Raw genomic sequence first — 6110 nt, 5'->3', positions numbered from 1 at the left:
TGTTCGCTGTACCAGTGTAGTATGATGTTCGCTGTACCAGTGTAGCATGATGTTCGCTGTACTAGTGTAGTATGATGTTTACTGTACTAGTGTAGTATGATGTTCGCTGTACTAGTGTAGTATGATGTTCGCTGTACCAGTGCAGCATGATGTTCGCTGTACTAGTGTAGTATGATGTTTACTGTACTAGTGTAGTATGATGTTCGCTGTACTAGTGTAGTATGATGTTCACTGTACTAGTGTAGTATGATGTTCACTGTACTAGTGTAGTATGATGTTCGCTGTACTAGTGTAGTATGATGTTCACTGTACTAGTGTAGTATGATGTTCGCTGTACTAGTGTAGTATGATGTTCGCTGTACTAGTGTAGTATGATGTTCACTGTACTAGTGTAGTATGATGTACTAGTAAAATCGCAGACGCTGTGAATTTTTTGTTTGTTTGTTGAATTTCACACAAAGCTACAGGAGGGATGTCTTTTATAGCCGTCCCTGATACTAAGGTGATAGACAAGAGGTAATGAAACTAGTCAACACCACCCACGCTATCTCTTGGACTAATCCTTTTAGTCCAAAAAGGGGAATCTGACCATCACTCTTATAACAAAACCATGGCCCCAAAGTATGAAGCGCAATTTTTATTTTCAGCAATAACGATACGCGAACTCCGGATCTGCAGTTCGACACGATAACCTTGGGCCGAGCCCGGCCCGAAACGCTTGATCTTCAAGTCTTGATTTGACTGACTGAAAAAAAATAATATATATATATATATATGGTAGATTATATATTATTTAGACCTCCTCAAAAGCAAACAAAACACTGTATTACGATATAATACACAGGCAATAAATAGTTTGGTAATATTTATTAATAAATACACGTGATTTTAAACTATTAAAATTTGTAAGGGAACCTCTACTACATAAAATTATTTAAATAATAACACTTTTTCCAAAATGATTTTTATAGTAAATTACGATCGGTGTTTTTGTTAATTAATATATTTTGAAGAAATACATTGGAATGATATTAAATATTTATTTTTATAATTTAAAAAACTGCCAAAGCGTTTGATATAAGACCGTCATTATCTTCAGGTCATTTTGTAAATGCGTGTGGCTGTTTAAATTAAGTGTTACAACTCTCGTTCTTAATTTCTATCATGCTTTACAAGGTTTTAAGTTTTGATTACAAATGTCTCTCTTCAAACAACTGATCGAGAACAGTTGAAGTCGTGTTACTTCTAACCACAATTATGTCTCTTAAATACGCAATAATATATCCAAAGAATTCATGACAGATTAATAATATTACTAATAAAACTTTGCACCAATCTTCACCTCCAAAATTCCATTGTAGACCTCTTGATCGCACTGAAGGACCTTAGGTTTGAGGCTGGTTAAGAGCTATGAGTATCAAGGGTTTCGATTTTTTAACACTACTCTTACGATAAAATATTAAAATACGAAAACATGTTGCACGTGCCGTAACCGCAAACCAGCAGCAGAAATGTCACTTACGAGGGTGGTGTGATTAAGCTCAGCTCTCGGATTGTTGAAGATTAGAGTGATAACACAGCATCACTCAAGTAGAGCATTATTGTTGAAGGTAAAAATGATGCCCCAGCATCACTCGAAAATCAGAGTTATAACCCAGCATCTCTCAAGTAGAACTTTAGTGTTGTTATAACTCTGATCTTCGGGTGATGCTGGGGCATCATTTTTACCTTCAACACTAAAGTTCTACTTGAGAGATGCTGGGTTATAACTCTGATCTTCGGGTGATGCTGGGGCATCATTTTTACCTTCCCAGCATCTCTCAAGTAGAGCTTTATTGTTGAAGATAAAAATGATGCCCCAGCATCATTCGAAGATCAGAGTTATAACCCAGCATCACTCAAAGATCAGAGTGATAACCCAGCATCACTCAGAGATCAGAGTGATAACCCAGCATCACTCAAGTAGAGCTTTATTCTGCTTATTTTCAATTGATATATCGACTCATGCTGCACTGAACTTCGAGATAACTCTGTTTATTATGTAAACTTAACGGGTTTCTATGCCAATAGACCTGTAATAGAATAACTCAGTGGTAGTAAAGAGACAGAGAGTTACACCCCAGTGTTTCATTTGTGCTCCAAGTTGCGTAAAAGTTAGTATGACGAAGTGATCCTTGTCCTAAGAATATAATTAGCGTTACGTGCACGTCAGTATAAAAAAGTGATCCTTGGCTTAAAAACATTATTAGCGTTAATCCAAGTTACGTAAGAGTTAGTATAACGAAGTGATCCTTGTCCTAAGAATATAATTAGCGTTACGTGCACGTCAGTATAAACAAGTGATCCTTGGCCTAAAAACATTATTAGCGTTAATCCAAGTTACGTAAAAATTAGTATAACGAAGTGATCCTTGTCCTTAAAATGCAATTAGCGTTAATCCAACTTACTTAAAAGTTAGTAAAACGTAGTGATCCTTGTCTTAAGAAAATAATTAGCGTTAGTGTAAAGTTAACGTAAAAAAGTGACCCTTTTCCTAAGAATATATCGTTAATCCAAGTTATATGAAAGTTGACATAACGAAGTGATCCTCGTCCTGAGAATATAATTGGCGTTAAAAGAGATAAATGAACAGTGAATTCACTCTTGGCTAACAATAAAGGAAGCTTTCTGTATCAACTTAAATGCCCCCAAGTGGCACAGCGGTATGTCTGCGGACTTACAACGTTAGAAACCGGGTTTCGATACCCGTGGTGGGCAGAGCACAGATAGCCCTTGTGTAGCTTTGTGCATAATTAAAAACAAACAAAAAAAACTATAAACCTTATTTGTTTATTAAGAGCACTTTTTGCACTAATTACCAAATTTTAGAAATTGTACATCTTTACATCAGAGAGTCATTGTTCGTTGTAATAAATGTAAAATTCTTTCAGACACATCTTATTGCAAAATTTGACAATTTCTCTTCTCAAAATATGCCTGAAACATTTTTTGAAAGAAACTTACCAAATATTGCATAAAGAATCCCAAACTGTTGACATATAATGCTTGTTGGAAGAGTACTTGAGCACTGTTTCTTCAATTTAACAGACATACTTATCAGATAAGAAACTGTTGGCAGTGTATACGTTTATTTAAGAAATGAAGTTTGGAAGCTAATTTAACATGTGCGTTTTTCCGAATAAAATGTTTATTATGAAGTCAAAACGTCAGCTGAGGACATCCTCATTAAGTTTTGTTTTTGTATTGACGGTGTTCTTGCTGTTTTTGTAATCTGAGGTAACATTAAATCTATAACAGTACTTGATGATAACAACTAGTTTTTATGTAAATAAGATGTATTATATTCTTTCTTCAGTGTCACTTTCATTAAGAGTATTGATTATAATGTTTACTATAGTTAGCTTTATCATTTTTAATTATTATACTTTTAATCTAGAATATGGAGCTAAGACTAAATTAAATCTCCTAAGTTGGCTGAACGCTGTGAGACATTTTCGGGTTTACGGCCGAAAATATTCTTAACAGCGAGGGTACACCCAATTGACGAAACATTTTGTGTGTATCGAACTTCTTAGAAACGGAAATACTGAAAAAAAGACTCCCAGTAAATGCTGCCCTGTTCAGTCCAATATTTCCCATACCTTTCTATCCACCTTACAGGTATGTTATAATTTGTATGAGGTTTTCTTCTTTTAACCAAATTTTTACACTCATCATCTAAAAATATTCTTGCTAATTCAAAGACGTGAACCAAACTTATGTGTTTACTGCATTGTAAGTTAATTTATGCTCTTTAGCTTTGAAAACTGTAGATAAAGTGTTAAGAGTTTCACTGTCAAAGTTAGCGTTCTGTTTATCTGGAACCTTAAGCGTTTGGTATTTAACGTATATGATATAATATTAATATAGAGAATATGAATACCATTATGACACTCAATGTCTTTCAACGACTGTCATGATATGGTGGTTTCGTTTTGTGACGTGTACGTTAGTGCAAAATATGCTTCTTCACACAACCAAATTGGGCATTTTCTTTATTAAGATTTGATAAACACGAGAGAGATACCAGATAATATAAAACGCATTAATTTCAATAAAAGCACACAATTCTCAGTATCAGTACAATCCATAGAAATGGGAAAAACAATTCTAAATCTATGGAATTTTTGAGTCCTATATATCTCACCATAGCTACCTATTCTAATTTAAGAATGTGAATAATGTTATGACATTTCACCTAATTCATTATTCGTTATTATACAGCAAACCAACTGTTTAATGATTATATAAGTATTTGGTGGAAAACAAAGAAACATTTAGGTTACTGTATAGTGAATTAAAAATGACCCTAAAATCCCGTAGATATTATATACACTTCACCACTTTAAAAGGCTTAACTGTATTTATTTGGTTTGTTGACCCAAGTTGTGCTGATGAGCCTTGAACAGACGAAACTGCAGTCCACAGCAGAGGGTACGGCCAATCAAAGAATGCATTAGGCTTTTACGTCACAGGTTCTCTTTTTCAATTTCACCTTTGGTAGAAAATAAAAGAAATCTTTAACATATGTATGTAATCCTAAATCTGTTTTAATCACGCTATCCAGGTTTTAACGTATCGTTAAAATTTGATCGGTCTTTAGGATTACTTAATCATCGTTGATAAATTTCCGACTTTTTTAAATATGTTGATTATCTCACAGAACTGTCATCACCTGCATGAAATTAACAGGAGCTAAATGACCGTATAAACAGCGAGAAATGTCTGAACTTTATTATTATTTCCACATGAAATATCATTATGCATTTTATAGGGTACTTGGGTTTTGTTTTCAGTAGTCATTTTAAGTTTTCATACGAGTCAGTTTTGGAACAATGATTATGTAATAGACAAACTTCTATTACTTCAAAAATAAATTAGCTAAAAAACACAATTACTTCCAAGAATATAATTATATATAACCCCCTCCCTTCCCCAGTGACTGGCTCAACTATATGTCTGAAGGCTTATGACACTAAAAACCGGGTTTTGATACCAACAAACAAACAACAAAAAATCAAATAATTCTCTTATGGGGCGCCATCTTTTGAACGTTACTAAAAGCAAAATCAAAAACTTCAGAATTCTCTACTGGCTTCTCAATTAGATATTCCAATCAACACTCTATGATTACACTCCTCAACCGATATAGTAAGTATATGTGAATACTAATAGAATTTTTTTCAGTTTTATAATATTTCGAATGGACAATGATTGGAGGCGTTCTGTTGTCTTAAGCTCATAACTTAATTTTTTAGGTAACTATCATACAAACGATAATGACTGCCTCAGCCTGCGGTGCTAGAGGCAGACTCAATCTCAGAAACAGTAATCTTCTACGATTTTATCATAACGTTTATGTATTGAGAATATAGTATGCTTTCAAGAAGCAATTGGAGAATAAATGTTTCATCCCCTAGATACAGTCGAGCTGAGAATGTGTATTCACAAGGTTCTTTGAATTTTTGTACAAAATCAAACGAAAACATGTATGAGAACGCTCATATCGATCAACGCACAGTTTCACTGAAAGTGGGTTAAAACCAATTAAACATAATTGATATTTTTTTTGGCCAGTCTGCACAGTGAAACCATAGGCTTAAATATGATGGTCAAAATATGATAATAATCTGTAAATTAGTCATTTGAAAGTATAAATAATAAATGAAATTTCATACCCTTACTACGTTTTTGAGTGTAATAAATGCATGCTTATAAAGCTAAAAAATCTGATTTCCATACTCGCAGTGTGTAAAGCACAGATAGCTCATTGCGTAGCTTTCTGCTTAACAACAAACAAACAAAATCGTCTGGTTTTACTTCTCATGCAAGTACAGGTAACGTGCTTCCACATCTGTGGATGTACTGCGGTGATATATGTTAACGGTAGTAGTAGTATAGTTACTCTTTACTCATAAGGTTCCAATAATTATTTACAATAACCTAGCTTTCAGAATACACCTGGAGAGCTAAGCGTTTCAAACGCACACCCCGAGATAAAAGTATACTAGTTCTTTACATAAATGTAAAACATACATTCATGAAACAGACATTGATACAATATGTTCCAG

The 6110-nt window shown here is 33.9% G+C and overlaps 1 protein-coding gene across 1 annotated transcript in view; it reads left to right on the top strand.

The window, feature by feature from the left end:
- The window catches only part of LOC106460773 (T-box transcription factor TBX20-like), a 51690-nt gene that overhangs the window by 6523 nt on the left and 39057 nt on the right, over window positions 1–6110 (top strand). The gene's annotated exons all lie outside the window — the stretch shown is intronic.

Source organism: Limulus polyphemus, unplaced genomic scaffold (genome assembly GCF_000517525.1).
Source record: "Limulus polyphemus unplaced genomic scaffold, Limulus_polyphemus-2.1.2 Scaffold833, whole genome shotgun sequence".
NCBI classification, from domain to species: domain Eukaryota; kingdom Metazoa; phylum Arthropoda; class Merostomata; order Xiphosura; family Limulidae; genus Limulus; species Limulus polyphemus.
This window is presented reverse-complemented; position numbering and strand designations above follow the sequence as displayed.